This window comes from Gorilla gorilla, chromosome 1, assembly GCF_029281585.2.
Source record: "Gorilla gorilla gorilla isolate KB3781 chromosome 1, NHGRI_mGorGor1-v2.1_pri, whole genome shotgun sequence".
Lineage (NCBI taxonomy): Eukaryota > Metazoa > Chordata > Mammalia > Primates > Hominidae > Gorilla > Gorilla gorilla.
This window is the reverse complement of record NC_073224.2, coordinates 189,783,647-189,801,966: the sequence shown is the minus strand read 5'-3', so window position 1 is coordinate 189,801,966 and position 18,320 is coordinate 189,783,647. Positions and strand designations below refer to the sequence as shown.

General features: G+C 41.1%; 1 protein-coding gene across 16 annotated transcripts in view; it reads left to right on the top strand.

Annotated features, from left to right (window-relative positions):
• ELAVL4 (ELAV like RNA binding protein 4) overlaps positions 1 to 18,320 on the top strand; it is a 155,641-nt gene that overhangs the window by 109,941 nt on the left and 27,380 nt on the right. The gene's annotated exons all lie outside the window — the stretch shown is intronic.

Here is an 18,320-nt window from a genome sequence, read left to right as displayed (position 1 = left end):
ATAGTCTAGTGATTAAGAGCTAGACTACCTATATCTACATCTCTGCCTTATCATTTACTAGCTGTGTAACAGGCAAATTCTTAACTTCTCTGGGCTTCAGGTTTATCATTTATAAAATAGTGATATTGATAGGATTATTGTGAACATTAATTTATGTAAACTACCCAGAACAACACCTGGCATATAGTAATATAATTCTTACAGGAGTTCTGTGAGATGTGGGTATTATTAGCTCCATTTTATAGATGAGGAAACAGCTGTGTGATCTTGGATAAGAAAGTAACTTATCTAAGATCACACAGCTTCTAAGTGGCAAAGTTGAACCAATGTTTATTTGACTCCAAAGCCTCTGTTTGTATTTACTATACTGTACTAGCTTCCAGGGTCGTATGCCTAGTTCATTAAGTGTAGATACTCTGTTTGTGTGTGTGTGTGTCTGCATGTGTGTATGTGTGTACCTATGAGAGTTTGCTCCTGCTTGACTATCCATACAGCCACACACAATTGTTTTGCATTTTTTTCCTTGGGTCTTTGGTTCTCCTAGTGAAACTTCAGGAGCTCACTGCTGACTACTCACACAGTGAGCTAGAACCAGACTTGTACAACATGTACCAACATGAAAATGTGTCTTCAGATGTCTGACTCCCCTCCCCACTATGCAATTCTGTCCTGTGTCTAGATTATCCCAGAAGCAAGACTGTGTGATGTCATCTGAGAAGCCAAATCATAGACTGTCACAGTGAAAAGAGACCTTAAAAGTACTCCATGGCAGCCAGGCCTGGTGGCTCACCCCTGTAATCCCAGCACTTTGGAAGTCCAAGGCAGGTGGATCACGAGGTCAGGAGTTTAAGACCAGCCTGGCCAAAATGGTGAAACTCCATCTCTACTAAAAATACAAAACAAGCTGGGCATGGTGGCGGGCGCCTGTAATCCCAGCTATTCGGGAGGCTGAGGCAGAAAATTGCTTGAACCCAGGAGGCAGAGGTTGCAGCAGTGAGCCGAGATCGTGCCACTGCACTCCAGCCTGGACGACAGAGCAAGACTCTTTCTAAAAAAAAAAAAAAAAAAAAAGAAAGAAATACTCTGTGGCTTGGTCTTATTTTCAACTGGCAGGATTGTTATTTCAGGAACTATAGTTCAGGTTTGGGGATCAGATCCCCCACCTTAAGTAAAAATCTTGAGACAGTATTCAGTCCTGTTTCAAAGGGTAATATTCATTTGAGAATTCCATCTAAAAATCTTTCCCAAAGGTGCTTAATTGATAATGTTTTTTAAAAGGGGTTCTGTGACCAAATGAGTTTGAAAAACTGAAGTGAACCAAGTTTAAAAGGGATTTCTTGGTGGGGCATAGTGCCTCATGCCTATAATCCTGGCACTGTGGGAGGCCGAGGCAGGCGGATCACTTGAGGTCAAGAGTTCGAGGCCAGCCTGGCCAACATGGTGAAACCCCATCTCTGCTAAAAATACAAAAAATTAGCTGGGCTTGGTGGTGGGCGCCTGTAATACCAGCTACTTGGGGGACTGAGGCACGAGAATCACTTGAACCTGAGAGGCGGAGGTTGCAGTGAGCTGAGATTGGGCCACTGCACTCCAGCCTGGGTGATGGAGTGAGATTCCATCTCAAAATAAAAAAAAAACGGGGGGCTCTTTTTATCAGTACTTCTCTGAACCTGTGCTAACACGACGTAAAAAGGAATGGTATAATATGGAGCATTACCCAAGGAACCTTTTTCCCTCCGGCATTTTGTATACTCTCCTTTCTAAGCCAGGAGAGAAGAATGGAGTCCTTGGAGGATAAATTTGAGGGTGGGAGACAAGGAGGCAGTTTGCAACAGTTCCTACATGAAGACCTCATTTATTTCATTAAGAAAGAGGGGAGATCTTCTGCTGCCCCGGGGTGGGCAAGTAAAAGCGTTGGTGTCCTGGGAAAGTCTCACCTACTCCCAGGAGGAACAGAAAATGATGCCATATGGATCCAAACTCTAGCATCAGCACAGTCCCATCTCACACTAGGCATTTTTTTGAAAATTATTGAGTACTGAGCACGTTCTGGGTATGATTCAAACCGTGGGTTCATTTGGTGTCCTGACTGTCAGGGTGACATTCCATTTTCCGTTGCCTGGAAGAGCTGAGCCATTAGAAGGTCTTCGTATTTTGCAATCTCACTCGTATTCCTGGGCACTCCTTCATTTTCACATCTGCCAGGTACTTGACTCCATGTAATGAAGCTGGTCATTCTTGCTTTGTGTAGCCATTCCCCAAGAATCCCGAGCTTTTTAAAAAATCAAAGAAGATGACGTTCCCCCGCAATTTCTACCCTAAAGACCTATTTCTGCATGAGTTGTTCTTGGGTTTTTATGTCTTTATTTTGCCTTATTTCCTACCTGCAAGTTAAATAGCAATGAAAAGGGAAAACATACTTTTGTTTCTTGTTTTTTTTCTTCTTCATGGATCTGGGAATTTCTTTCTTTTTAAACATTTGTTGAAATCAAAATAAGATGTTAGAACATGGTGGTGAGCTTCATGCCTGGCACTTTACTATCAGCGAACTCGATGATAAGGACAGAGGTGTCCATTTCTGCATTTCACACAGATATTAGTGGTAGATCCAAGGCCAGAGAACACCTTAGTGTTATTTCAGAAAGGACACGCTGACAGAGGTTTTCAAAGTCCTTCAGCTAACATTTGGCATCCTGACTTATCTCTGTATGGACAAGTTATTTATCTCATCTCCTTGAGTGAGAGCCATAAATGTCTTTCACTTTGAATAAGGCAGTTTTAATGGATTTATGTTCTGTTAATGTTTATGAAGTATTACTCTGTGCCAAGCCCTCTCACATAACTTATCCCTTTTGATCTAAATCCCAACATGATATCAGGAGCTTCTACATGCCCTTTGTAAGAATGGTGTCTGGTGGGAGATTTAGAAGCCATTGTCTTAGTGTTAAATATAGCAGTTCCTTTCATGCACAGACATTTCACCCACAGAAAGTCTCATTTTGCCCAAAGGCTAATTACAGTGTATGTAATTAGTATTAACCTGATAATTTTTTCTATCTCTTCCTCTTTTGTTGCTAAACCCTCGTGGTTAACATCAGCTGCATTGCTGGAATCACCTGTTGGTTTGCATCCACTCTGGGTGGAATGTCTTGTCTATCTGACGCCCAGACCTTTGTTTCATGTGAGAGTAAGCCAACCAAAAATTAAGAATTCTGGTTCATTTTTCTGGCTAGCTGGGAGTTTGCCAAAATCTTCCTCTTTTTTTTTCAACCCTTGTTAAAAATATTTTTAAACGTGTGACTATTCTTTCCTGTCTTGTAAGAATATTCTGAACATAATTTAATTTAATGTTGCTTCGATTAAGAATCTTTCATTGCCCCAGGGTCATCAGTCTGAATACTCCTTGTTTTTGTATGATAAATGCTGAAGGTAAGATAGTTGTCACTGAGGCTTCTATTGTCCTAGTGCACTACTTAGAATATCTTTTCCTTTTCAGTTTTTTTTAACTAAGTACTTGATACCAGCTTTTATCTTACAAATTTCCTTTCTTTTCTGAACAAACAGAAGAAAAATCAAGTTCAGATTAGTTCAGTTTTTCGTTTACTGAGGTGTATTTTTGAAATGTGTATTTAAAGATCTGTCATTTGGAGCAATTTATTTTATATAACAAACCAAAAGGGTGGGGGAGTGGAAGACAAGAAAATACCTCCTTTGAGAAATAGTTGGTTGGCCTTTCTTTTGTTTGTTTTTTGAGACAGGGTCTCCCTCTGCCATGCAGCCTGGAGTGCAAGGGCAGGATCATGGCTCCCTGCACCTCCTCCTCCCAGGCCCAAGCAATCCTCCTGCCTCAGCCTCCCAAAGTGCTGGGATTATACGTATGAGCCACTGCACGCAGCAGTTGGCCTTTCTTAATGAATAGTGTAGCTTTGTAATTGGTCTTTCTGCTTTTGGGACTGCTAGAAATGAATGTATATAGTCTGTGCATTTTCATGTTCAGAGACATCATTTTACATCTATGTGAACAATTTGGCTATCTTCTCTGAAATCAGAAACTCTATTAAAGGCCTGTGTGGGCTTTGGAGCTGGATGGATGTTCAGATCTTGGAATCTGAGGCCTCCTTGATTATAAATTGCAATGATAATGCTTACCTTGTTGGATTGCTTTAGACAATAGATGAAATGATAGAAATAAAATGTTTAGTATACTGACTGGCACTCAAAAAATGATAACTGTTTTTGTTACTCTTCATTCACTTATTGAATTCATTCATTCATCCATCCATTCAACATAGATTTCTTGAAAATCTACTATGTACCAGACATTGGTCATAACAAGATCCATGTGGGTCATAATAAGACTCACGTGCCCGCCCCGCCCCCCCCTTAAGGAACTTAGGGTCTATTGAGAAATACATTCAGTTCAACAAGTTTATATTAAATACCTACTGTAGGTCAGGCACTTTGCTTGTTGCCATCTTGATGCCACATGATGAGTACAAACATCTACTTAGGAAGCCAGAATATACCCTCTGGAAATAACCAAGGACTGGCCCAAGGTAATTTTAAATACTTTGGGAATTCGGATCCTGGGTTTGTTGTTGTTGCGTTGATGTTATTTTGAGAGAGAGTCTTGCTGTGATGCCCAGGCTGGAGTGCAGTGGTGTGATCTCGGCTCACTGCAGCCTCTGCCTCTTGGGTTCAAGTGAATCTCCTGCCTCAGCCACCGAAGTAGCTGGGACCACAGGCACATGCCACCACACCCAGCTAATTTTTGTACTTTTTGTAGAGACAGGGTTTTGCTATGTTGGTCAGGCTGGTCTCAAACCCTTAACCTCAAGTGATCCACCTGCCTTGGCCTCCCAAAGTGCCAGGATTACTGGCGTGAGCCACTGCACCCAGCCAGTCCTGTTTTTTTAAACAATATTGTTGGCAGAGAGCAGACACACTCAAAATTACAGATGCTTAAATGCTTCCTGAATCTCTGCCAGAGATATAAGGAGATCTCATATACACATCTGAGAATGGATTCAACTTAGAAATGGTATTGACAGTACAGGTTGACATCAACAACAAGTGGAAGTGATGACTATAAATTTCGTGACAGTTCTTTCTTCTCAAGGAATGAGTGCTCATTGTGTCCTCTCCTTCTGGAATGCTCTACTATACCTGTTGCCCTTGACTGCTTATTGCCTGGCTGTCTCCTGTCAATTTTTTCAAATTAGTCTCAATTCAGATATCACATCCTCCAGAAAGCCCTCTCTCATCTCACTATTGTAACAATTAACTATACTCTACTATCACTGATAATTCATGAGTCTGACTTTTCTACTAGATCATGAGCTCCTTGCTTCTTCCTTTGTCCTCAGTTTCCACATCTGTAGAAGGGATTTGAAGATGGCTGATACTAAAGTCTTTTCCAAGATTGTCGTTCTATGATGCACCAGATCCAGTTTGAAAGGCACAGCCAAGTTGGGAGATGGGAATGGGATACTTTGGGATATATATTGGAATTAAATGGGAGAACAAAGACTTGGAGTTGGTACTAGAAAACCCATGCTCTCTCGCCGGGTGCAGTGGCTCACGCCTGTAATACCAGCACTTTGGGAGGTCGAGGCGGGCAGATCACTTGAGGCCAGAAGTTCGAGACCAGCCTGGCCAACATTGCAAAATCTCGTCTCTACTAAAAATACAAAAATTAGGCGGGAGCGGTGGTGCATGCCTGTAACCCCAGCTACTCGGGAGGCTAAGGCATGAGAATTGCTTGAATACAGGAAGCAGAGGTTGCAGTGAGCCCATATCATGCCACTGCTCCCCAGCCTAGGTGAAAAAGTGAGATTCAGTCTCAAAAGAAACAACCCAAACAAACAACCGCATGCTCTCTCAAAGTCTCAGGCATACTATGCTAATGTCAGGTATTTAGCATACAAATGAGCACATATTCAAGAAACCAGGGCACAGCAGAAAGTACACTGGCTCTAGAGTCAGATGGGCCTAGCCACTATTTTCTAGACAAGAAAGCTACTTCTCCCTCTGGGCCGTAATGGGCCTTAATTTCCCCTTCAGTAAAACAGATATCAAAATACCTGCTTCAGAGGGTTGTAAAGATTATGTAAGTAATGATATAAGTGAAGTGCTTGGCCCATAATGCGTGCTCAAAAAATATTCGCTATTATTTTTATTTTCTCAGTTAGAAATAAGTATAAACTGAAACCCACTATGAGCATTGAGTCTAAAATAAATATAATTTAGAACCTTTGAAGGGATCTTATGGGTCAGTCTTACCTACTGCTCTAGCATCCTCGGAAAAATAGTAGGTCTGGCTTCTGTTTGCACATGTCTAGGCATGGGGCTCTCACCACCTCACAAGGCAGCCCATCCCTTAAAAAAGGATTATTAGAAAGTTATCCTTTTATAAAGGCAAAAATCTGTTCCCTAATTTTCTTCCACTGCCTGACTCTCATTCTCTCCTTCAGGGCCCCACATAGCAAGTCTACCCTTATTTTCCCATCATGACCTTTCAAAATATTAGAAGGGACTTTGAGGTCAGGCACAGTGGCACATGCCAGTGCTTTGGGAAGCCTAGGTGGAAGGATTGCTTGAGGCCAGGAGTTCAAGACCAGTCTGGGCAACACAGCAATACAATATAAAAAATAAAAGAAAGGGCTTTGGATACCTCTAGAGTCTTCTCTCCTTCAAACTAAATGCCCGCAGGTCTTTCACAGGTGTCTTATGGGATCGGGTTCCGCTTACCAACTTCCTATGGACATGGGTAAGGCTCTGGTAAAAAAAAGATTTTGCTGCTTTTCCCGGTCCTTTTATGTTTGGTATTTGGGAGACTGAAGGTAGTTAAGAGAATGTAAATATCCATGTGAATAGATAATATTCATTAGTTTACCCAACAAACATTTACTGGATATCCAATAATGTCATGGGCCCTTTGTTAGTTCCTGGGGAAAGAGAAATGAATAAAGCAGCATCTTGTTCCCATGTTGCTCCCAGTCTAGTGGGGAACAGAGACACATTACCAGACAGTTTTCAAAGGATGTGTCAGTGAGAATGTTCGCCTGATCTGCAAGACTGAGGGGAGGGGGCCACTGTAGTTTTTTCATACATGTCTTATTCAGCAGCATGGTAATTCAGATTGAAGAAACTAAGGGTGCCCCTTTCCTCTTTTCAGTCATTTGACAAGCGTGATGATGGATTGCCCTCACATTCACTTGTGCCACTGCTCCAACATGCCAAGCACGTTCCTGCTTCAGGGCCTTTGCACATGAGATTCCTTCTTCCTGGAGTGCCCTTTTCTCTAATAGAAGTGACTGGCTACCACCCTTCAATCACCCCAGCCCTTTCCCTCAGATCTCTGCTCTAACATCATGTTAGCAGTGAGGCCTTACCTGACCATCTATATTAGTGAGGGTTCTCTAGAAGGACAAGAACTAACAGGACATATATATATATACACACACACACACACACACACACACACTCACATATATATGTGTGTGTATACATGTATATACTATACATATATACTATATATACATATAGGTATATGTATATACGTATATATGCATATACACACACATACACGTATATATGTATACATATATATGTGTATGTATACGTATACATATATATGCATACATATATGTATATAGGTATATATACGTGTGTATATATGTATATACATATATACTTGTATATGTATATACATGTATATGTGTGTATATATACATATATGTGTATATGTGTGTTTATATATGTATATGTGTGTATATATGTGTATATATATGTGTATATGTGTGTGTGTGTATATATATGTGTGTGTGTATATATATATAAAGGGGAGTTTATTAAGTATTAACATACACAATCACAAGGTCCCACAATCGGTTGTCTGCAAGCTGAGGAGCAAGGAGAGCCAGTTCGAGTTCCCAAACAGAAGAACTTGGAGTCCGATGTTCAAGGGCAGGAAGCATCCAGCACAGGAGAAAGATGTAGGCTGGGAGGCTAGGCCAGTCTCTCCTTTTCACGTTTTTCTGCCTGCTTTATATTCTAAGGCAGCCGATTAGACCGTGCCCACTAGATTAAGGGTGGATCTGCCTTCCCTAGCCCACTGACTCAAATGTTAATCTCTTTTGGCAACACCCTCACAGACACGCCCAGGATCAATACTTTGTACCCTTCAATCCAATCAAGTTGACACTCAGTATTAACCATCACAGGTCCACCCCTTGTCAACTTGAACCCATACACATCTCTTGAGGTTATAAATAATCTTCAAATAAAGGTGGTAATAAGCTCATGATTACACCTAACATAATACAACTATCCTTCAAACAACCAGAAACGCACCAATCCCCAACCCAAATACCATTATACTGAGTTAACAATACTTAAATGCTGATATGAAGTCAATAAATCTTATGTCACATGATAAAGGAAAAGGAAATAAAATAAAGACATTTTCTTAGTACAAGTGTATACATGCACAAACATGTCTTTAGCAAAAGAAGGGGGAAATACCCATGACAATTACAGTCCCTGTTTCTGTACCCATTTGTATTCCCTTTGCCTTTAGTAAGCACCTCAGCAGGTCATGGTTTTTTTCCTGGTGGAATGACCCAAACCTTCATTCCTGAGGTGTCTGGGCCATTTGCAGTCCTGCCTGGATTGGGCTGTTGTAGCTTCCCATTGACCTTAATCACAGGGCGTGGTAATACTAAGAGACACCCTAATGAATCTCCTGTATTCCATGTATATTCTTCCTTACCTCCATTGTGGAGTAGTAGACTAATTTCATCTTGATAGTCTGGGTCAATCACCCCAGCCAACACTGCAACTCCCTTCTTAGCCTGTTGACTTAAAGGTAGGAGGAGCCCAAAGTGTCCAGGCAGCAATCTTAACTTCTAGTTTAATGGAATTGTTATTGTGTCTCCTGTTGGCAGCGTTCCTCCCTCTGGAACTAAGACCTCTAGGCCAGCAGAATGTGGTGTTGCAGGAACAGGAACAAAAATTTTGCTAGTGGATCACTAGAGGTGATGGTGAGTGGTGCCACTTCCACTTCCACCCCTTGATTCCTGGACCCATGAATCCTGGCTATGGGAGAAACAGTACCATATATTGGACACTGATTCAGAGCATACACAGCCTTCTGGAGAACTTTGCCCCAGCCCTGCAAAATATTGTCACCTAGTTGGTTTTGTAATTGTGACTTCAAAGGCCATTCCATCATTCTATCAATCCAGCTGCTTCAGGATGATGGGGAACATGGTAATATCAGTGGAATTCCATGAGCAAGAGCCCACTGCTGCACTTCTTTAGCAATAAAATGAGTGCGTTGGTCAGAGGCAATGTTGTGTGGAATACTGTGATGGTGGATAAGGCATTCCGTGAATCCATGGATGGTAGTCTCGGCAGAAGCATTGTGTGCAGGATAGGCAAACCCATTTCCGGAGTAAGTGTCTATTCCAGTGAGGACAAACCTCTGCCCTTTCCGTGATGGAAGAGGTCTAATATAATCAACCTGCCACCAGGTAGCCGGCTAATCACCCCGAGGAATGGTGTCATATCAAGGGCTCGATATTGGTCTCTGCTGCTGGCCAATTAGGCACTCAGCAGTGGCTGTAGCCAGGTCACCCTTGGTGAGTGGAAGTCCATGTTGCTGAGCCTATGCATAACCTCCATCCCTGCCACCATGGCCACTTTGTTCATGACAGGGGTGGCTGGGGAAAGAGGCTGAGTGGTGTCCACATAATGGGCCATTCTATCCACTTAATTATTAAAATCCTCCTCTGCTGAAGTTACCCACTGGTGAGCACTCACATGGGATACAAATATCTTCACAGTTTTTGACCACTCAGAGAGGTCCATCCACATACCTCTCCCCAAATTTCTTTGTCACCAATTTTGCAGTCATGCTTCTTCCAAGTCCCTGACCATCCAGCCAAACCATTGGCTACAGCCCATGAATCAGTATATAATTGAACATGTGGCCATTTCTTCTTCTATGCAAAGTGCACACCCAGGTGCACTGCTCAAAGTTCTGCCTACTGGGAAGATTACCCTTCACCGCTGTCCTTCAGGGATGTCGTAGAAAGGGGCTGTAGTGCAACAGCTCTCCACTTTCGGGTGGTGCCTTCATAGTGTGCAGAACCATCTTTAAACCAGGCCCTAGTTTTCTCTTCCTCTGTCAACTGATCATAGGGAACTCCCCATGAGGCCATTGGCGCAAACTGGGGAAGAGAAGGCAGGGTGGCAGGAGTGTCCCCAGCTTCATCAGAGTGGCAGGAGTGTCCCCAGCTTCATTAGGATCCTCCCACATATCCCCATTCCAAGTTTCAGGGTCCCATTTTTTCCAATCAATGCCCTCACTTTAACAGTAGACACCTGGCGAGGCTGTGCATGCATCTTTAGTTGAGGGTCAGCCACTCACATGATAAGAGCTCATGTCTGTTTTTCCACAATTTCAGCTCTTTCTCTACAAGAGATAAGACTCTCACTCAAGGCAATCTCAGTAGATTTGAAGCTCAGTATCTGCTTCTGAAGCTGGGAGACAGAATCCCTGAGTTCATCATTTTCTTTCATCACTTTATCCACTGAACTTAGGAGCAACCAACCAGCTTCATTATGTTCCTTGGTTCTCCACATACAGTCAAAGGTATTATGTATAGAGTCACTAAACTCCTTGCCACTCACGAGCAGTGAATCAGGAATATCAAATTCATTTATTTTGCATAACGCTGTAAACAGTTCATGCCAAAGACTATCAATATTCTCTGTACTATTAGAAGTAGAGTCCTTAGCATTTTGGGGTCTAATCATATTAAGCAGCCAACTCCAAAAATCCCAAAACTAATTAAAGAACTCCATCCTTAATATTCTGTTCCTCTAGAACCATTCCTGGTACCAAAATCTGTATTAGTCAGGGTTCTTTAGAGGGATAGAACTGATAGGAGATATGTATATATATATACATATACATATATATATGTGTATATATATATAAAGGGGAGTTTATTAAGTGTTAACTTACATGATCACAGGGTCCCACAACAGGTTGTCTGAAAGCTGAGGAGCAGGGAGAGCCAGTCTGAGTCAAAGAACTGAAGAACTTGGAGTCCGATGTTCAAGGGCAGGAAGCATCCAGCATGGGAAAAAGATGCTGGATCTCTGGGAGGCTAGGCCTGTCTTTCCTTTTCACATTTTTCTGCCTGCTTTATACTCGCTGGCAGCTGTTTAGATGGTGCCCACCAGATTAAGGGTGGATCTGCCTCCCCCAGCCCACTGACTCAAATGTTAATCTCTTTTGGCAACACCTTCCCAGACACACCCAGGAGCAATACTTTGTATCCTTCAGTCTAATCAAGTTGATGCTCAGTATTAACTATCATACCTGTTTAAAAACCATCATACCTTTTAAAAATCGCAACTCCACCCCCTACACTGCCTTTCCTTCTTCTCTGCTTTATTTTCTCCCTACAACTCACTATCATCTGAAAAACGTTATATTTTATTTATGTATTTCTTGTCCATTTCCCTCAACCCCAATCAGAATGTAAATTCAGTGATGGCAGAAAACAAGTAGGTTTTGTTCTCTTTTATATTCCTAGTGAATGGAATATGCCTGGCACATAACACATGCTCACTAAATATCTGTGGGATAAATGTAGTACTTAGATTCAGCCCTCAAGTTGGAATGTCATCATTGTGATAGGGAAACTCTATCAAAACTCTGCTTTATCTTCAAAGCCCAGCTCAAATGTCTCCACCTCCAGGAAGCCTTCCCTACTCTACTCAGTCAGAATCAATTTCAACTTCCTCTCTGTTCTTATATATAGCTTTAAAAGAAAAATACCTGTTATATGTATTATTTTTGCTGGGCTATAATTAGTTTTTATACCTGTGTTTTCCTTCTACATTATAAGCTCCCTGAATGGGGGGACAATTTTTTGGTCATTTTGGGGTCTACCCATAGTGTCTAGCATGTGGTAGGTGCTAGTTATATGTGGGATTTGTGTGCATGTTGAATATTATATGCTCCAATGTAAAAGAAAGGCATCAGAAGCAGCCTCTACCTTCAAGAAGGTTGTGGTTTCATTGAGGAATAACATTCACATAGACCACAGTGTCAGATAGTATCTCGTGGGGCATGAGAGAAGAAGGAAAAGGAACCAACGTCTATTGAGCATCTGTTTTATGGCAGTGACTTTACATGCATTATCACTTTTAATCCTCCTATTAACCCCTTGAAAAAAGTAATATTAGCCCCATCTTATAAATGAGATTATTGGAGCAGAAAGACGCAAAGTAAGAATGTAAATTCTGGGGACAAAAAGAAATAGCATATACCAAGAAATTCTGAGAGCTTCCCCATCAGAGCTTCCCTTCTCTGTTACCATGAGTTGGGTGTGTAGTATCCCCAGAAACCAAGGCACAGGGAGGTTAATTTAACTTAGCCAGAGTCACAGAGCAGTAAATTGAAGAACTGGGATTCAGACACATGTCTGACCAACTCCAATTCCCTTTCTTTCCAGTGTTTCTCATCATACTTTAAACCAATGCTTCTTAATCCTTCATGTGCATTTGACTTACGTGAGGATTTTGTGGAAGTACAGATTTTGATTCAGTAGGTCTGGGATGGGACCTGAAGATCTGCATTTCTCACAAGTCCCTGGGTGATGCCAGTGATGCTGATACAGGAACCACACCTTGAGTAGCAAGGTTTTAAACCATACTTAAGCTGGGCATGGTGGCCTGTAATCCCAACACTTTGAGAGGCCAAGGCAGGAGGAATGCTTGAGCCCAAAAGTTGGAGACCAGGCTGAGCAACAAAACAAGACCTGATTTCTTAATAAACAAATAAATTTAGCCAGGTGTGGTGGCATGCACCTGTAATCTCAGCTACCCTGGTTGCTGAGGTGGGAGGATCGCTTGAGCCCAGGAGTTTGAGGCTGCAGCAAGCTGTGATCATGCCACCATACTCCAGCTTGGGCAAAAGAATGAAACAAAACAAGCAAACAAACAAAAAAACCCCACATACTTAGTTTGAGGAAATTGTGTGAATGACCAAAAGAAAGTAAATCCTCTGACTAGTTGGCTGTAGTAACACTGGGCTTGCAGGAAATAAGCCAAGACTCATTGTAAGCCTCTCAGAGGTGGGATGGGAGGGAACAATCATAGGTGCTCCAGAACCCCAAGGGATCCCCAGTCAGTGTGTTAAGAAGGAGAAGAGACCCCCAGTGCAAGTGAATGTATCCCCTTGAGTAACTGCCTGATGCCAGACACTCTGCTGGACACTTAAATTTGGGCCAGTCCCTGTAGAGAGAAAGTGTGAACTGAGATATCCAACAGACTGGAGTTCATTCAAATCCTAGCCTCGGAGCCTACTTGCTGGTTGACTTTGGACAGATTATTTAACATTTCTCAAGCCTCACTTTCCTTATCTGCACAGTAGGCCTGATGATACCCATTTCACACAGAATTAAATGAGGTAACATTAATAAGCCACTTAGCACAGTGCCTGGCACAAAGTAGGCACTGAATAAATTGTAGCTGCTATTAGTCCCCATGTTAATATAATCTTCACAGTGATACTTTGATTGTGAGAATTAAGGGATTATCTCTATTTTTTCCAGATAAGAGAGCATACTGATAAAGCTTGAATGACTTAACCAAGGTTATACAGCAAGTAGTTTTGAACCACACACACATTGATACATGCAGTAACAACCATTCATCTGACCCTTTCTTGGGTGTGTTTGGGTAGATTTAAGCCTGCTGAAAGCAGGAAAGACCTCTCAGAATGGGCAGTGAAGGAGTCCCAGGATATAGAGTTGGCTGCAATTAACCTAGTATGTGGATTATTGCCATGCAGGTAATTTTGAGGTGACTGGGGATTTTATCATGCGCTTTGAGAACAGGATTTCAGCCTGAACTAGGGGTTCTAACTTCCATAAAAATTCCTTACTCAACTCAGAAGTTTTCAACAGCAGCTACCCATCTGGCTGCCTCCTCAGGGGCTTTGTAGATGAGGGGAGTAACTGTTCGGTTTCTGGAGAATGATGGTTTTTAAAAAGCGAAAGAGCAAGGTGTGCAGATTGGCAGTGCAGAAATGCTGAGGTTCTTTCTGGCCAGCTTCTCTACTGCAGCCATCAACCATAAGGATGTCAGGATCAGAATAATCCCCAGGATCCTAAAGGCAAGGAAAAGCTACGTCTATCCAGAATGGCTGGGAAAATAAGGGGTTATAACCAGCTATGCTCTCAACACTTTCTAGAGATTAAATATAACAAAAATGCTTAACAAAAACTACTGGAGATAATTTACTCTTTCACAGCAGATTCAAAAAGCCTCTGATACATTTCAGGGTCTCAGAATCATTGTTATTATAATAACATTTTAGTTCAAATGGAGCAACTAGTTGTGGCAGAGAGTACAGGATTTGAAGTCAAATGATCTAGACCGGAAGATAACAAACTACAGCTCATGGGCCAAATTGGGCCACTACTGCCTGTTTTTCTATAAAAAGTTCTATTAGAACACAGCTACACTCATTTGTTTACATACTGTCTATGGCTGCTACACAATGGCAGAGTTGTCAGGGACCATAAGACCTACCAAGCCTAAACTGCTTACTGTCTCGCCCTATACATAAAAAAGTTTTCTAACCCCTGATCCAGACTATGATCTAGCTCTGTGATCTTAGGCAAATCACCATTTTCTCTGAACTTCAATATCCAGATCTATAAAATGATAATTATCTCTCAAACAGGGTTGTTGAGAGAATCAAATGCATAGAAGGATGGGAAAGCATTTTGTAAACTCAGAATCTCTGTGGAAAGGTGGATAAGGGTGATTTTTGTTGTTCATCTGATCTGTGCCAGAGGAGAACCTACCCAGGACATTTCTTGTTTGTGTTTTGTTTTCCAGCCCCCGGAGTCAGTTTATTGTTGTGTTCTGTCTTTCTCACAAATGCAAAATTAATTCCCTGGGTACCCCCTCTTTTCCCCCTCTTCCCCCAAACTTACCAAACATTCTGGTCATATGCTTTCAGTAATAGAGGACTAGTACAAATGCATACATCCATTCTTTCATTTATCAAGCATTTGTTGATGACTTACTATGTGCAAGGATAGAAACTTTTATGAGCTAGTTATTATGGGAAGATGTGTTTTGTTTCTAAGGGGAAAAGTTGGATATACAAATTATTATAACAGAATAAAGATGTTGCCATGTCATAGTAGGAGGAGACATTGTGTATTTGTGTGTGTGCCTATGTGCCTATGCTTTATAAAAACAGAAATATTGAAGTTCAGATTTAAGAACAGCTTGTTAAAAACAAAAACCTGTTTAATTCAAAATACTCTGAAGTGCTTTAAAGTGTAGCCATTATGTATAGCAGTTTTCTCTTGGAAAGTACATTCTGAATTATAAGTTTCCATCTCAAACTGCCAAGAATGCATTTCCTGCCCATGCATGATAACTGGTGACCATTCACACATGCCTTCTGGACAGGATTATTAGGGACTGGTCACAGTAAGGGTTGTAGGTCACCTGGGCACCAAGGGGCCAAATGCTCACTATAGTTTCTAAATTTTGGAGGCAGTCTTAATTTCATATCTTATTTTTTAATAAAGAGGATTCAATAAACGTAACTTTGATGATTTCCTTTTTATTTGTTCAACTTCCCATCAAAATAAACTCATAAATTGGGAATAAAAATACAGCTTGTTTTAATTTTCTGTTCTCAAAATACTGTTGCCATCCCTATGTTCTCAAATCTTGCTACTGCTGATAAAGGGAGAAGATGTAGCCATTTGGGAAAAAAAAAGAAAGAGTAATAAAAAGATATTATTTCTGGAATACAGATACAGATACACTAGCTCTGGGCTCCAGACTGGATCCCTCAGGCCCTCCCAGCATGGCATTTCTCTTGGTCCCCATAGAAAAAGTGTTGCTATTTTTTGTGAATGTGTTTCATCTATTTTTTTCTAGGTACACTTAGCGTACAGAACTGCAAATCTAAAACCCATCACCAATATATGGCCACCAAAATTAAAACATAAAATTTTTCCTCATTTTACTCTCCCTTACTACTGAAATAGTTTCTAAAAGAAGTAAAGCTTGGGTTTTTTTATTTTCTACGTAGAGATTTAATCCTCTACAGGACATGTTAAAAGAGAATGCTTAGATCCATAGAGTGCTTTTTATTAGACTTAGCTGAACTCCTATGATGGTGAGAAGCATGTTAAGAAAACCTGTTCATGAACTAGGCTAACCACAGGTAGTTTCATTGTGGTACCAGACTATCTCATATCTTTCAATTCACAGGCAAGTTTTTCTGCCTCTGTCCTCCTCTTGTTCAATGCAATGTTCTGTTTTAGAGCTTGCAGTTCATTATTTCATATCAAGGAGAATCATCATCATTTTTCCTCTTCCTTTCTGAAATGATGTTCATCTGTTTTTTGTTTTTTTTTTCATTTTCCCAAAAGCACCCTCATTCTTGATGTTAAATGCAGTCTCTCTCTAAAGCTAGAGCAGGTGATAACACAGTTGTGCTAATTGCAGTCAGGAACTAAGGTGATGGTGGATTTGGGACTGATAGAAGCAGGTGGCTTGACATGATACATCTTGCTGGGCAGGGCTCCTTTCCCTCATTTGACCTTCAGAATCTTCCTAGGACTTGAATGTATTTTCCTTCCTCCAGAAGCAAAGGTCTAAAACAAAAATAAAATATAGAATGTGAAAATTATGCCCATTATATTTATTTTAGATTTTCATCAATATATGAGTAATTTTAGAAAGATGGATAGTGTGTCAGGAGCATGTACCACTCGTAAGCATGATTCCTCCACATATATTCCATCAGTATAAATAAATCAAGTGAGTTAGGTCTAATTTTTGCTGTTAAGTGGTGTTTTGTTTATATTTTTCATAATTTATTTTAATTTTACGCAAATTAAATTGGGCTGGATAGATTGACCATCTGACCAGTTTCCTAGAACTTATGCATAAGGTTTATCATTGAGATAATTGTTTTAAAAATATCCTTTAAAAGCAGCTCAACTTGGTGAATGTTTTTAAAAAGTGATTATAAGAATACTTTTGTACAGCAATTTTTAAAGCTTCTCATATATGCAAGGTAAATATGACTGAGAAATTTGCATGATGAAAATGTATTTAATTAGGTGAATTATTTAGCTAGGTTTGATGAGGTGACACCAGATTTCGGATAAATGATATTTTTAAACCAATGAAATTGGTCTCTGTATTTTTGTATTTGCAAAATGAAATTTCTGAGAACATATGGCAGGGTCTTGTAATTCACCTCCCCCTGCCCCCACCACACATACACACACACACACACACACACACGCCACTCACACACCATACTTACACAGTGAGATGGAAAGAGAAGGGTCCCAGCAGCTGGAGTGCACCCAGCATTCTCTCCTTCCTCTTCAGTTACTAATCCTGGCTGGTGAAGGGCATGTCTGGTAAAGTTTGCCCCTGTCTTTCTTCTTCTCACCCTGTTCTTCCAAAACAAAGGAATATCCTAATGGAAGTGTCATTTTGGGTTTTCCATTTGGGGTCAAATGCCATTGAGCTTTCTTGTGATTCTCTTTGCTCCATCCTATAACAAAGTCACCCATTTTCTCATCCAGAACCCAACTTGTTTTCCCAGGTTTCCTCCTACAACCAACACAAACACAGACATTTACCAGCAAAACAGAAGCTGTTGGAAAGATTTTTTGGCCGCTGAAATGGGCTCCTGTCACCAGGACATGGCAGGCTTTTTGCTGTATTATCTCCCAGCCCTGGCCCCAGTACTCCAAAGAGAGCTTTATGTAATCAGTCTTTGCTGACATGTGACGTCCTGTCATTTTCCTCCCCTTCGGCTCTGCTGCCGCCCACAAATCAATAACATTGCTTGGGAAGTTCAAGCTGGTTTTGCAGCCACCCCAAGCTCTGTGTTTCTTAAAGGGTATGTCAGAAAATGTAAAGTTTCCTAATGATATTTCTGGCTGATGACACATGGCAGAGCTGATGGACTATTTATAATCAGTGGCACGATTGCAAGCACATTATTTTTATTTCACTTGGGGGGAGCCCTGTCACTTGCTACCTCTCTTTGCAGACAAGTTGATGCCATCTCCACCTAAAGTAGATAAATCCTCTTTTCAGAGTTTATTTGCACTCTTAGCTTTGTGTTAGGAGCTCCCCAGCTCTTTCCAGTAGAAACCCCCTCTCCTTTTTCTTTATTGTTCTTTGGCTCAGGGAATGATGAGGGTAAAGAATGATTTGTAGCAACTGCTTTG